Below are 16,792 nucleotides of genomic sequence, written 5' to 3'. Positions count from 1 at the left end.
AAGACAAGATAGATCTTCTGACAACATATTTATCTCATAATCCATAGCATAGCGACAATGATCATTTGATTAAGTTCTTTAAATTAGTCCTTGGATAGCACATCATACAAATTAAGTAAGAACTGACTCCCTAAATGCTGTGTTGACAAAAAAAAAAAACTTATTTGGAGCAGAACCATTTTTATTGTTATTTTTACTTTTTTTTTTTGCATATGAAAACTTATTACTATGGTGTTTTCACCATTAAAATTTATGATCTTGGTCTTTCCTTCTTCCCTTTGTGTAGGGCCAAAAGAGAATATTGGCTACTTTGACAACCTTAAAGCAGACTCCAGCAATATCACCAAGAGCATGACTTTTTATACCAAATCCAGCAACCAGAACTTCACCGTTTTCCTCAATGAAGTTCAAGCAACCATCATTGGGTACAAAGGCTCTGACTTTCTTGCCATTCTTGATGTGCTGGACCCTGATACACTTCCTAATGGCAGAATTTGGCTGTTTGGCTTCAACTCCCACTTTTTCCAGCACAATTCCTTCTGCGGGAGAAGCACCTCCAAAAGAGTTGGCCTTCAGGGCTGTGCTTAAATGGACTTTCTTGGTGTTTATCATGCCACTTCTGGTCTCTTCGGTGACTACAGAGCTTCTTAGCAGTACGAAGTGCATGGCACTTGCCCATCCTGCCAGTGCCAGGGGCCTCAGCAAAAGAGAGACTTTTAAACTTTTTAGAAATTATTTATTCATTAAGAGCACGTTGTGTTTTGGATGATTCTGAAGTGTATAAAACACTTTACCATAGAAATACTTTAATGCTAATAGAATTCTCATCCACCCTTGAATTTGAGTTTTATTTTACTTTATATTGCCAACCTATTTATGAACAATATTAACAGTTATTTACATAGGGCTACATGATGAAAATTGTTCACCCATTTTAGGATGTCTATGGGTAATTATATATCCAGAATTTAATTTGAACATGGATTCTGTTTATAATATTTGTTTACATTGTTGCAGGTGGAGAGATTTATAAAACAATTTTCTGAGTTCTCTTACCTTGTCACATAGATTTTGCTAAGATTCTGCAATTTTTGTGGAATGCATTACTATTGCATTTTCTGTAAAAAAGTACTTTGAATAGTTTTTGGGATGTTATTGTAAGGAAAAAGTTAGGCCAGAATTTTTACCTTTCATAATCTTCAAACTAGCATTAAAATAGACTGTTTCTACAAAAATATAATATGGAGAAAAAATGAAAGCTCTTTATTTATATTTTCCTTAAACCAAGTAGCTCTGGAAAATATGTACTATTATCTCCAATATTCAGTTGAAGAACCAGAAGAAGTAGAAATAGTCTGAGTCACACAGGTAGAAGGTATAAAGCTTGGATCTTCCTAGTCCAAATTCATTGTGTCCTAGCCAACTCTCAAATCTATATGACACTCCCATTCCTACACTGAAATAACTTTCCCAGGAGGAAAAGTTCTAGAGTCTTAAAGACATGGAAGAAATATGTACTACTCATGAATGCAACCTTGTTTTTCTCCATCTATATGCTCTTTGAAATATGTAACTCATTGGTGAGTTTGGTTAGATTTGAAGCACTCCAGTGTCCATCAGTAAAGTTTCCTCCTTTTCAAAACTTGTTCCCTTACTGGTTTTTAAAACTATTTATTGATTTTTTTCCCACTACTCTGTGCCATCAAGTCTGTTTTATAGGCTGGGTGTGGTAGCTCACGCCTGTAATCCCAGCACTTTGGGAGGCCAAGGCAGGTGGATCACTTGAGGTCAGGAGTTCAAGACCAGCCTGGCCAACATGGTGAAACCCCATCTTTACTAAAAATACAAAAACCAGCCAGGCATGGTGGCATGTGCCTGTAGTCCCAGCTACTTGGAAGGCTGAGGCAGGACAGTCTCTTGTACCTGGGAGGTGGAGGCTGTAGTGAACCAAGATTATACCACTGCACTCCAGCCTGGGTGACAAAATGAGACTCTGCCAAAAAAAAAAAAAAAAAAAAAAAAAATTATTTCATAGACCTTGCTTACTAAACTGCCTTTCCATTACACGGTTATTTCTCAGGGTGCCATTCTTAAACTTCCTATTTAATTAGATATATTCTGCTTGGGTTATCTCGCTAACTACAATGAGAGATTCAAAATACCTATTGCTAATTCAGACTTTTTCTTCTAACCTCCAGACTAACATTCTAATTCATCTTGCATGTAAAAAATACCATGTCAAAAATCAAAAGTAATCATATCCCTCATATTTCCCTAGGCTGTTGTGTTTGCTACATAATAAACATTCAACCATGTGCTCAGTGCCAAGTCATAAATCTTAAAATACTTTTCACTTCGTCCTCCTCTATTTATTAATTACAGGTAATTAATTATTATATTAAGTAAACATTATACAGTTTTCTTAATGCGTTCTAAGACATTCAGAGAACAATTGTTTTCTGCACTGAAGATACAGTGGTAACACTTCATGCATTCCTGGATATTTTGCTCTAGGTTATGAGAGAGATATTAAACAAATAATCAAAAAACAAACAAAATAAAACAAAAACCAAAACCATGAAAGTCCAGCTATGTTGAGAGCTTACAAAGAGAGGTATTTAATTCCAGGAACATATTTAATGGAACGTTTAGCTTAATCAGGGAAATCAGGAAAGGCTTTTCAGAGGAAGGGAAACTTGAGGAGATCTGAAGTATGAGCACTGAGTTAACTGGTTTATAAGGTAGAAAAGGGAGAGTTCCAGGTGGGGAACTGCAAGTGGAAAGCCTGTCAGGCCAGATAAAGCACAGTGAGAGCAGTTCAAAAGACAGAGTTGCTGGAAGAAAATTAGACTGGGGAAGCATGATGACAGATGAGATGCAGAATGAAGCGGAACACACGTGGCCTCATAGAACTTCTAATGGTTCTGTGAGAAATGGTGAACACTTTGGGGTTTTGTTTTTTTTTTATAATCTATCTACATATTTGTAAAAATTCTCATAATGATTCCTTATATTTAGTTAACAAATCCTATCTCCTTTACCTTTTTTTTTTTTTTTTTTTTGAGACAGAGTCTCACTCTGTCTCTCAGGTTGGGGTGCAGTAACTCAACTGCTCACTGCAACCTCTGACTCCCAGGTTCAAGTGATTCTCATGCCTCAGTATCCCAAGTAGCTGGGACTACAAGCACCTCCCAGCATGCCCAGCTAATTTTTGTATTTTTAGCAGAGACAGAGTTTCAACTTGTTGGACAAGCTGGCCTTGAACACCTGACCTAAGGTGATCCTCCCCACTTGGCCTCCTAAAGTTCTGGGATTACAGGCATGAGCCACTGCACCTGATTGATACCTTTTTCTTTGCTTAAAATATTCCTCAATCATGTTGCACTTGGGCTAGCTCCTACTCAATACCACTGAGTTGCCAACTGCACTGAGGCTCCTTCCCTTATCTTCCAGTCTGACTTAAGTAGCAGTCTTAGCTTCCTTTTGGGTATACCTTTACATTAATGTCATTATACGATATTGTTTACTTTTAAAAGTCTTAAGTCAACTCCTTGAGGGCAGAAACTATATTTTCTTTGCATCCTTCTTTATCAGCACAGTGTTGAGGATGTATAGGTTATAAAACAGATGTCTATTAAATAAATAAATGCAAGGAACCAAATCAGAATTAACAGCAGATGAAGTAGGGAAAAGTTTTATTCTTCAATAAGCTTGCAGTGTTGTGAGAGTGGATGACAAATGGCTATAGCAAATGGAAAATCTTCTGAGGAAAGTATGCAAGTTTGCATATGGCTGGATGTACTGGCGAAAGAGTCCAGGAGTAGGTATCATTTTAGATGGGCTTCTAATTACCATCATCAGTATTTCTACAGCACAAAGATGGATATTCCAAGTTGAACTGGGAAGTTCAAGGCCATATATACCCAGGAAACAAAGTCCCTATCAGTTCATATGGGCACAGGTAGGACTTTTACTAGGCTCAGAATTATGTGTGTTAGTGTATGAGTAAGCATGAGGCTTCGACGGATTTGAGCATGAGACTTTCATGAATGTTGATATTTCAAAAAGATCCGATAGACAGATTGATGTGAGGATTAACGTTAAACGAGTCTGGAGATAACGAGACCATTAAGAATTCCTATAACAGTATTTTACGTCAGAGGATGACAAATGTTTTCTGTGAGAGGCCAGATAGTAAACATTTTGGGCTTTGTGGGCCATATGGTCTTTGTTACAACTACTCAACTGTATTGTTGAAGAGTAAAAGCAACATAGATGATATGCAAATGGACAAGCACGGCTGTGTACCAATAAAAAATTACGTATAAGACAGGTGGCAGGCCTGATTTTACTCGGCCATAATTTGTTAAGTGAAAGTTAATAAAAGTCTAAACTGGACTGATAGCAGTGAAAATGGAAAATAAGGGATATCTGTAAGAAAATCATAGACGTGGAATATATAGCACTGATTTCTTATTAGGTGAGTGGCAAAAAAAAAAAAAGAAAGAAAGAAAAAGCAGTTAAAAATGACACCAAGATTTGAGACCCAGTGACTGCAAGGCTGATGGTGCTATCAAGAGTAATAGGCATGTTAAGAAGGATGCTGTTTTGGGAGTGAAGATGGTTATGTATGTAATAGAGAAGCCAGTTAACAGAAAAAAGTGTGTAGTACTAGGAGCAGTTCATTAAGCTATGAATAATATCGCAAACGCCAAAGCCTGTACCACATGGCAATGAGTTTTTATACATTTTTTCCAACTTTTCAATGTTTACATTGTAAATAATGAAGAGGTATATGAGTTTTTGTTAATATTTTAGCATGCTCAATATGGTTTTATTAGCATTCTATACAGAATGCATTGCTCTTTCACCCATCCATCTGTGATATAAAATAAACTGGGCTATTATAAAAAGCATTTATTTCAGAAAATAGTAACCTATTTCTTGCTATAAATAAGTCTTCAATATATGGTGCTTGAAAAATGGGACTGTATTCTTTTTTCTTTATTCAGACTTCAAGAGGATTTAATTTTGATTTTAAGCAGTCAAACTGAAATAAGATTAACTATAAACAATTTTTCTCCATTTCTTTTTCTGGACAGGCAAACTTTACTATGCATCTCAATTAGAAACATACTTGTCAGGTGGTAAAGAAAAAGGAATAGGTGAGTCAGCAATAGAATAGGACAGGCTTCTTTACCAAGTCTGCTTCCTGAAAAAAAAACAATGATTTGGACATGAATTATTGAAAGTCACACTGAAACTAGTCAGCAACATTGACATAGTGTTCAGTACACCTGAAACCTGTGTAGGGGAATTATTTTAACTTCTACTTCTTAAATATCTGTAAAATTTCCTTGTTAAGACAGGAGCTAGAAATAATTTCTTTAAAATTCTACTTCATTAGGAGGGGCTTGTAAACATTGCTATTATTATTCTCTAAGGCATGGAAAGTTTTGACCATAGCTAAAAATTGTTCTCCCAGCTATAACATCAAATACCTAGGACTCAGCTGCTTATGCCTTTTTATAAGTTTTCTATCTCTCATTTTTTTTCATTATCATTCAATCTCATTATGTGTAACCTTTCCCAAAGAACTATTCAGACTTCGGAAACAATCCACAAATCCTATTTCAAGTAGATCGTTGATCTGAAATGTTTTATTCCTATTGTGAGTCAAACTGAATGGCTTCTTCGGGAAGACCTTTTATATCTTAAACACTCTAAGGGAAATATTTTCTCTATGGAATTTTAAAAGAAGAAGTATGAAACAGTTATTTGCTGTGCATTTGAAAAATACACTGCTGGCCATGTGTAGTGATATTTAAAACACATTTAAATTATGTTTACTTCTTCTCTGCCTTATTATATGGAATAAAATTAATCATTTATCAAAGTTGTAGTAATGGCAGATCATACCTTGTTCTATTATTCCATAAACAGATCTGAATATATTTGATATATCATAGAAACTATACCAAAGACATATTTGAAATTGAGGAAGATAATGGAAATGAAGGCCTGTGCGTGTTGAGGAAGAGGGAGCTCGTGTAAATACTGTAAGTGTCTTCCCTGTTGTACTAAATTTTAATGACATCTTTGAGTAATTGAACTTTAAGTGGAAAAGAAATCAGATGATACGACGTGGTATTTAATATTTTCTTCCAAACAATTAATTATATAAACCACTCGAAAAGAGTTTAAGTATAAACAAATCATACAAAATATTTCTATAGCAATGATCATCAAATTGGGGTCTGAGTACCCTTGGCGGGGAGGGTCAGGAAGACTTCTCACATGGTAAATGGGCACAGATAATTGTAAGGATAACAATTGTTAGATTTTGAACCTCATTATGTATCCTTTTGTATGGGTGAGGCTATCATGTAGGGCCTCTTTTCTTGTGTTCCTTTCATAATTACCCTCTGACTTTTACAGCAATAATTTTCATTTGATGACCTTTATTTAGTCATCATTCTGTCAAATAATGCACTGTTTCTAAGGATGAAAGCAGCAAAGTATTAGTCATAAAACTCCCAACAAAGCCCTATGTGTTATCTATGCAAGCATCTATATATCATCTATCCAGCTATTATCTAACTATATGTATCTTAGAATTAGAATTCAGAACTGAAATTATCCTCATGGGATGCATATTGACATATATTTACTTGAATTGGAAATTAATTCAGGCTTTTTCATTTTGTGTTTGTTTTCTGAGACAGGTTCTTCTTCTGTCACCCAGGTTGGAATGCAGTGGAGCAATCATGGCTCACTAAAATCTTGACCTCCAGGACTCAAGCAATCTTCCTGCCTCAGATTCCCAAGAAGTTGGGACCACAAGTGCGCAGTCACACTTTTTCTGACAGGAAGAATGTTACTATGGTTTTCTATGACAGCAGGTCTAGCTTTGAGTATTGGTTATATGTCAGACATTTTCTTTTTATAATGATTGAATGATCCAAAACATCAGTCCCAAGGCTACATAGCATATGATACTAAAGAATAATTTTATCAAAAATTACATTAGTGATATTTTAATTTTCTCAAACCTTTCTGAAAGCATTTGAATAAAAATAGTGCTTCTACATAAAAGAGAAACAGGCATGAATAACAGTTATTTCATATATCTGAGTAAAGCTTCATTTGGAATAGTTAACAGAAGTTGAGAAAATAATAGATTCTAAGGAAATACATTTCAAGCCAGGTGATTTCCAATCATTGTAGTCACTGAAAATGAATTAGAAGTTAATGATACTCCAGCTAATATTTTTCATAAAGAAATATTATTTAATTGGTGTTCTTAACCAGCATTTAGTAGTAATCAACCTATATGGTCTTACCCCAATGTATATTTTGGAGTGGATGAGGGCTTTGAAAAAACATATTAAGGGAAAATCTGATAAATGATTTAATTCAATTACTATAGTCATCGTAGATTATTCAACTGTAATAAATATAAAACAATGTTTTATTAATAGATTTCACTTGGAGAGCAGTTTTAGCTTCACAGAAAAATGGAGAGGAAGGCACAGAGATTTCTCACATTTCTCTTACCCCCATGCTTTACACAAGCATAGCCTCCCCATTATCAACACCCTTATGTTTATATTATCACTTTATCATTTTCCCTCTGTTCGGTACTAATATGACTTAAGGAATAGTCAAATTCACTGTCCCTATAGTATTTCCCCAATTCCCCTTCTCCCATTATACAAACGACTACATTATTACACCAGCAAGGTGTTTGCCTCCAATAGACATTTCTCTAAGTTACTACCAGTGAAATATTTAGCAATTGGGTCACCATTTTTGCACAAAACTATTTGTGTCCCACAGCTTACTCACAATTGGATTATTCTTGCCAGCCAGGATGCAAGTGAACCAGTTCTAAAATCTATCTTTTTTACTTATTTTCTTGAACCACTCTCAATACCAACTTTGTTAATGGCATCTTAGAAGAAGATCTCAAGATATGATTAGATATAAATGAGAATTACTGTGGTAAATTCCTGTGAAGGTTAAGGAGAGAGGACTCATGACTGATGAAAAAAGTCTTTAAAACATAATGCAGACATGTCACTTATGAAAGACGAGAAGTGAAAAAGGAGGATGAGCTCAGAAGAGTTTGTGTTGTAGAACTGCTTTGACAAAGTTGATTGGGAGAGCTTAGGAATGGTCTGTCATTAAAGGAGTGCCATATTGGGCTGAAATGTTCCACCTGTAGTACTCCTTGAAATACTCAGTGATTGTCTTGCAGCAGCCTTGAGGAAATGAAGCCTCAGAATGAGCCCCATGGAGTATCTGAAGGTGTGCCGGTAGGGGGTTGTGAGTCTTCCTGAAATTGTAGGCCTTCTTGAAGGAAGATCTATGTGATACACACCCATGGACAGACAATGGAATTTTAAAAATTCCCACACAACCCAATGAATTAAGTATATATTATGTTCTTTTTATAAGCTATAAACAGGGAATTAGTTCAAAAAGACAAAGCAAGAAGGAAGTGTGGCATTAAAAATTGGCTGGAAAATTTGACAGGAGAGAAGAAAATAAAAACGAGAGAAACAAAAAGATAAACTTATAGAATTTTAAACAGGAAGAAATAATAGGCATAGTCTAAAATATTTGATATTTGAAAAAGAAACCTGAAAAATGGAAAAATTAAGATTGCACTGCTGGTATTTACCTATTTATTTATTATACTATTCATATACAAAAGGAAATGATATGAAATACAGACATTATTTTACAGAGTTTGAAATAGATGATATAAAACACTCTAGGTTTGTAGTTCTAAGTAGTCATTTAAAATCCTTGTTTGTATGTCTTTTTTTATGCTCTATGTATCAAGAATTATGTCAGAAAAACAAACACTTGGATAGTTCTTAATAGGAGAAGAATACAACTAGCTTTGAAGATTAATGACATGTAAAGAACATATTGAATAGAAATTAAAAAAAAAGGTTGAGGCTCCTTTATATAAAGCTTTTTGGAAACAAGTTTCCTATCTGTATAACAGTATTAAGTCTAAATAAATTTTTCCACAATAAACTAGAATATGGCACAACCATTGGCTGTCCATGATCCTCTTTCATAAATGACAGCGTATCTTCCATTGACCTATCCTCCCATGAATAAAAATTGTAAACACTGGAAAAAACTAACAAACAATCCTTTGAATACACTGGGGAGCAATGAAGGACAGACAGAAACTGGAGTGGGCTCCTTATTACAAACTCCTGGCATATGTTATATCCTCAATTGTAATTTTAGAGGATTTCCTATTTTATCTGAATTGGTAGCAGTAATAATGGCAGTGAGATCTCTGATAATTATGACCAGATAGATGGTAATTATGATAAAATCTCTATGACAGATATTATCTCTGAGAGAGAGTTTGTTGAAGCCCAGTCTATGAATATCATCTTAGTTCACCGTAGCTGAGAGGGCAAAACCTGTGGCACTCACTATAAATTGCTGAAGCTTGAACTGCTTTTTAATGAGATCTTTTCCCATCACCCATCACAGATAATGACATTTTCCTCTCAGTTCAGCAGAGTGATGAGATGGAATTCCAACAGCAATAGTAACTGCAGTGGTGACATAAAGAGTTAAAGACAGGAAATGCTATTGCAAGGTAGCATCTTGGAGGGCTGGACAGGCCTGAACTATGTAATCCTGATGGAGGACCAGCAAACATGATCCATAAACTGGCCAGCTCTGTGGACAATGGAATTGCATCCTGGCTTCTTAAAATATTTAGGGAAAATTTATTGTAATGTATTAGACTTCCCAAAATTCTGCAGTGGAACATTCAGAACATTACAAGTTGGAGACAAAGTTTAACATGGCCTGCTTACTCACAAGCTTGGAAGGCCTATAATATAAGGCTCAATTACAGTCTATTAATTGCTGCAGATCTTAAAATTTCTGATTAATTTTGTGTAAACTCTAAGTAGAATTCCCAAATGTCAAAATCATGAACATTAACATTCACATACAGCCTCTAAATTGAGTTGTATTGGTCAACAATAGAAGAAAAATATTTTAAAACAATGTTATTATGTTTCATGCTGGATAGTTCTTAAGAATGTTGCGGAAGTATTTTTGAAAATCTACATTGCAAATTTAATCTGGAGATAAGAGATTAGCTAATGATATCATTGGAATGAAACTTGAAAGTCTCATTTTTGAATGTCAGAACAAGGATGGCATAAGGAAAGCCTAAAGGCAGGACCTGGAGAACACTGGTAGGTGTAGCAAGGTTACTAGGTTGGTGGTCATGGTCAGGAATATATTCAAATGCCAGTTGATAAAGAAGTATTAAATCCCACTTTGGGAGGCCTAGGAAGGTGGATCACTTGAGGCCAAAAGTTTAAGATGTGGCAAAACCCCGTGTTTACTACAAATACAAAAATTAGCTGGGCATGGTGGCACATGCCTGTAATCCCAGCTACTTGGGAGGCTGAGGCACAAGATCAAAACTCTATCATTTCTAAAATTATATGCCTCTTGTTTTCTTCCTTCTCAATGCAATCTTCTATTATTTAATAGAATAGATCTAGTTTCCACATCTGATAATTATTTTAAGAACTATTAATTATATTTCTAGTAACTAGTATATTTAAAATTTAAAATATTAATGTAGAAAAAATAGAAATGATGAATAGAAATTGAATACAACTATGGGAAAATAAGAATGACTTAAAAATTATCAAAAGTATCATTGCAATTAACGTATTTTTTTTTTAAACATAAAAATGAACTGATCATATGAGCAGGATATTATCTTAAAACACTGTTCCACATTCATTTTTGGTAGATGATGGAAAAATCTGAAGATTATGTTTTCATGAGAATAATGTTTCAGTTCGTTTGAAAGTACTTTCCTTTTTTTTAAATGGAGAAACCAGATTGTTATGAAAGAAGAAAGAAGACTAGCACACTCATTCAAAGATATGGTACATTTCCAGCCACAGTTGTTCACTGATATTTTATTGTTTTGCTGAGGCATTTGTTCGCTCTTCTACCCCATTCCCATTCTCAGAATGCCATTCCATTCCTCAGTCAGCAAGAGCACTGCAATATACTTAAATTTAAACCCAAATGGTTTTTATTGTTTGTTTGTGTGTCAAAAGCAAACATGTTTTCCTAAGTTATCTAGCAATTCATTTGTTTTTCTTTAAATTTCTAGATACTATCAAACTTTGAATGCATACAAATCTATGCTTATACTATAGAATTAAGAAAAATAATCCATCTAGTGTCATGTAATGGCTGAAGTTTTAACCAAGAGTTGTAAAATTTTTAAAAATAAAACTCTGCCTGCCAGACAGTTTCACATTTGGGAACTCGGCTTTGCTTCACATACCCTGGCATGTAAAATAGTTTCCACATTCTCAGAAACCTAATGGTAATTCCACATTGCTGTTTCCCTCTGGGGGTTCACAGCATTTGTATCAGATTGCAACCTCTCTAGAAGCTCATGTTCATTTAAAAATCTTTCCCCACCTTGAGCTTTGTTTGAATTTCTCATTCCATATTATTTTTCATGAGTTCAGTAGTTTTCAGGGAAAATAATTTCTTATACTAGTACTTAATTTTAACAATCAATAATATGAATTCTGCAGGTGAAGTTGGTGGCTGAGGATTACGAAGACTCTCAAAATGAAGGAACTAATGTAGAATATTAGATCTTAGTTGAGAAACTCTCCATCCCACAACATCATAATCTAATATTAGTCTTGTTTTTATAAGAATATTTCTATGTATGAAAATACATAAATGAGAGGAAAAGAATTCTGACACTCAAATTATTTATAGATTAAAGACTGAATTATTTTTCTTATATGTGAAGTAAGGATATTGCATTAGGCTGTTCTTGTGTTGCTATAAAGAAATATCTGAGACCAGGTAATTTATAAGAAAAGTGGTTTAATTGGTTCACAGTTCTGCAGGCTGTACAGGAAGCACGGTGCCAACATCTGCTTTTGGGGAGGCCTCAGGGAGATTTTACTCATGGCAGAAGGAAAAGCAGGAGCAGATACCTCACACAGCAAAAATACGAGTGAGAGAGTGTGGGGAGGAGATGCCACACACTTTTAAATGACCAGATCTCGTGTGAATTCAGAGTGGGAGCTCGCTTATCACAAAGGGGATGGCTCAAGTCATTTATGAGGGATTCATCCCATAATCTAAACACCTCTCACCAGGTCCTACCTCTAACAATGGGGATTTCATTTTAACATGAGATTGGGATGGGGACAAAAATCCAGACTATGCAATTCCACTCCTGGTCCCACCAGATCTCATGTTCTTGCCACATTGGAAAATACAATCATGCCTTCCCAATAATACTCCAAAATCTTTACTTATTCCAACATAAATTCAAAAGTCTAAAGTTCAAAGTCTCATCAGAGACAAGGGAAGTCCCTCACACCTATGAGCCTGTAAAATAAAATAAAATAAAATAAAATAAAATAAAATAAAATAAAATAAAATAATAAAACAAAACAAAACAAAACAAAAACAAGTTAGTTACTTCTAATATACAATGGTGATATATGCATTGGGTAAACATTCCCATTCCAAAAGGGAGATATTATCCAGAAGAAAGGAACTACAGACCCCATGCAAGTTTGAAACCCAGTAGGGAAGTCATTAAATCTTAAAGTTCCAAAGCAATCTCTTTTAAGTACATGTTCCACATCCAGGACACACTGGTATGAGGGGTAAAGTCCTAGTGCCTTGGGCAGCTCTGCCCCTGTGTCTTTGCAGGGTAAAGCTCCCATGTCTGCTCTGAGATTTTTGAATGCCTGCAGCTTTTCCAGGCACAGGGTGCAAGCTGCTAATGGATCTACCATTCTTGGGTCTGTAGGGATGGTGGCCTGCTTCCCACAGCTCCACTAAGCAGTTCCCCACTGGGAATTCTGTGTGGGGCCACCAATCCCATACTTTCCCTCCAAACCTAGAAGAGGTTCTCTATGAGGGCCACCCCGGGGACGGGCTTCTGCCTGCGTACCCAGACTTTCTCATAGATTCTCTGAAATCTAGATGGAGGTTGCCAAGTCTTCACTCTTGCATTCTATTTGCCTGTAGGCTTAACACAATTTGGAAGCTGCCAAAGCTTATGGCTTGTGCTCTTTGGAGTGGCAGCCTGTGTTGCACGTGGGGCCCTTTGAGCCATGGCTGCAGCTGGAATGGTGGGGTTTCAGGGAGCAGTGCCTCAAGACAGCACAGAGCAGTGAAGCCATGGGCCTGGCTTACAAAATCATTCTGTCCTCCTAGGCCTCAGAGCCTGTGATAGGAAGGATTGCCTCTTAGGTCTCTAAAATGCCTCTGAGGTTTTTTCTCTTGGATGTTAGCACTTGGTTCCTTTAGACATTTAAGTGGCTCATGGTTCTACAGGCTGTATAGGAAGCATAGTGCTGGCATCTGCTTCTGGGGAGGCCTCAGGAAGATTTTACTCACAACAGAAGGCAAAGCAGGAGCAGACACTTCACATGACAAAAACAGGAGCAAGCGAGAGTTGGGTCTGTCTGGCTCAAGCTGGGTATCACCAAAAGCATGGCTCAAGCCATTCATGAAGGATCTGCCCCCATGATCCATATACCTCCCACTGGGCCTCACCTCCAACATTGGGGATTACATTTCAACATGAGATATGGATGGAGACAAATATCCAAACTATGTCAGATTTAAGATTTAAAAAGGATGGCCATGTGCAATGGCTCACACCTGTAATCCCAGTGTTTCAGGGGGCTGAGGCAGGAGGATCACTTGAGCCCAGGAGTTTGAGACCAGCCTGGGCAACATAGCGAGATCTTGTCTCTGCCAAAAACGAAAACACTGCTCTAGCCTGGTGGTGAGTGTATGTGTTCCTGTCTACATGGAAGGCTAAGGTGGAAGATTGCTTGGGCCCAGGAGTTCAAGGTTACTGTGACCTGTGATCATTCCATTGCATTCCAATCTGGGTGACAGAGTGGGACCCTGTCTCTGAAAATCGTAATAACAATAATTGTTATCATTTAAATTTGGCTGAAATATGTGAGGATGAGTAATTTGGCCTAAATTATCTGCCTATATTGCTAAGTCATTGGAAAACCGCAGTGCAAAACTTCTGATTTTCTGTACAATCTAATCATAGCCAGTAATTGTATCTAATGAAATTTTATGTATAGCAACCACAACTAGGTTAAGTGGAAATATATTTTTAATACATGCTTTTTGATGATAATGGTTAAGTGGTAAAAAAGTAACTGAATTAAACTTATTTATATTTTAACAAATACAGCTTTGTCTAGGTAAAATCGATGAGCATAATTACAGTATTTCTCAATAAAGTCTATTTTAGATTTGAAAATATATTTTCACATACGATAAATACATTGAATCCTTTTATTTTCTTCTGGAAATTTACTATATGTAAAACAGAAGGGGGGAAGGGAATTAAAGGAAAATGTCCATTCTTTTAACGGCCTTTAAAGTATCAAAGTAAACAGAAAATAACCTATTTCAACTACTGTTCCCATTGCTAAAATAGTCCTTTATAAATTTAAGAAAAAATATTAGTAGCAAAAATATGATGTAAACGATCATAGAAATTGGACAGTTTTTTTTTTCTCTAAGCTTAACTCTTACAGACAATTTATATGACAGTAGACTGCATTGGCTTATCTATGCAATCTTTTATTTATTTGTTTATATATACCTTGTCACTCTACTCCTCTATCAGGAAAGCTTGTTGCCAATGTGCATAATATTTTTATAGCCTATCTGAAAGTATCAAAATCAGCACTAATAAACCCAGTATACAATTTTTCAGTTTAGTTAAGTAGTATTGACTGAACCACTGCAATATGAATCAAAATAAGGTGCGTTTTCACTTATTTTTTTCAGGTACACTGCTGACAAGATTTGTGGGTAATGACTGAAAAGAAAATGTTATTTTCTTCTCATGTTTTGTTGTTGCTAATGTTGTTGGTGTTTTACATGTAGTTATGGGTTTCAATAGACTTCTCCCTGAACCACAAAGGTGAATTTTAAAATGGTATGTACATTAACATGAGACATGTATAATATAAACAGTTTAATTTCTCATATTAAGAGGTAAAATGTATCAAGGATGGCTAGCCAAAAATGCAGTCACAGAAATCAGTCCAAAGTTTTCAAATGGAGAGTGTCAGTTTAACCAGGGATACCTGGGGATTGAATTTAGAGTGTTCCCCTTTTCTATCTGCTACTTGGATACTTCCCTTGCTGAGAAACATTAGCTGATCAGAAAAATAAGCTGGTTTCTTCTTCTTCTTCTTCTTTTTTTTTTTTTTCAGACAGGATTTCACTCCCATCACCCACGCTGGAGTGCAGTGGCACTATCTCAGCTCACTACAGCCTCTGCCTCCCAGACTCAAGGGATTCTCCCATCCCAGCCTCTAGAGTAGCTAGGAATACACGCACATACTACCGTTACTGGCTAATTTTTGTATTTTTAGTGAGATGGGGTTTTACCATGTTGGCCAGGCTGGTCTCAAACTCCTGACTTCAAGTGATCTTCCTGCTTTGGCCTCCCAAAGTGCTGGGATTATAGGCATGAGCCACTGCACTCAGCCCAAGATGGGTTATTTTCTATATGTAGTAAAATCTATCTGCTCAGTTTAAAGAAAGACTAAAGAGTATGTTTTTTGATGAATAATAAGTTCTTCTCTGAATAACTGAACATAATGAAAGCCAAATTCTTGTTTTCTCTGTAGGAAAAAAATAGAGAAAGAGACTTTCTTTGCCAAATGTAGTACTCATGACAGGCTGTTATACATACTAAAGCTTTCTGAAACCCCACTGTCTGTATTATGGTAAAAGTATAAACTTTTATGTCTCAGGTGTACACCATTAAAGCTATCAGAATAAGAAAACATGTATTAGAATAGCACATTCACATCTGATTGATGAAGCAAATGTTCCTTAGTACACAGATTGCTCCAACCGCTCCATTGTATATAATTTCCTTGTGATTTAGAGATCAGTCTACTTTTGGCTTGCTGATTTTTATGAGATTTGATTTTATGATATTTGATACCTACATAGAAGTGGTCACTGCCATATTCCACAAGTGACTCAAAAGAGAACTCTTTATAAAGATTTATACATATTATAAACCACCCACCCTCATATTGAAAAATCTTTAAAAAATAATCTTCTTTCTATCACCCACCATGTACCCTATGATAGCACCTGCGGATTTTCTATAACGAGATTAGAGAATCAAATCTAAAAATGCAATATTCCCTGACAATTTTTAAATGATTATATTGATGGGAATCTATTCATGTAACGATTCATCTTTGGTCTTAATTCTACAGAATAAAGAGAAAAGCATATATAGAGAGGTCTCCATATTATATCCTTACTATAAAATAAAGAAGCAAATAATTGGTTGTCCAATTTTTAGTGAAGTCTTTCTACATTATTATTAATGATGGTCTCCCATATAGAATAGGGTTTATATATCAATTAATATATTATAAAAGAATGATATAATTCTTCCCCAGAATCAGACTAAAGACATAGAACGGCCTTTTTTTCTACAGATCAGAATGATGGATAGAATATTCCTGGAAGAACCATGATTGTCTTGAGCTCAACCTGACACCTACTGAACACTGTCAAATATGACTTGGTATGTTCCATATGAACGTATAATATGAACTATATGATTGTATACCCTGCATCAAATGCCTTTATATCTTTATCAACAAATTCTAGGGTTTTTTTTTTTTTTTTTGAGACAGAGTCTCGC

The 16,792-nt window shown here is 35.6% G+C and overlaps 1 pseudogene; it reads right to left on the bottom strand.

The window, feature by feature from the left end:
• Positions 1 to 250: 250 nt before the first annotated feature.
• Positions 251 to 679, bottom strand: LOC102130110 (small ribosomal subunit protein uS12-like; annotated as a pseudogene).
• Between the last annotated feature and the right edge of the window lie 16,113 nt (positions 680 to 16,792).

The sequence above is a fragment of the Macaca fascicularis genome, chromosome 5, assembly GCF_037993035.2.
Source record: "Macaca fascicularis isolate 582-1 chromosome 5, T2T-MFA8v1.1".
Lineage (NCBI taxonomy): Eukaryota > Metazoa > Chordata > Mammalia > Primates > Cercopithecidae > Macaca > Macaca fascicularis.
Note: the sequence above shows the minus strand (reverse complement) of the source record. Positions and strands in the feature narration are given on the sequence as shown.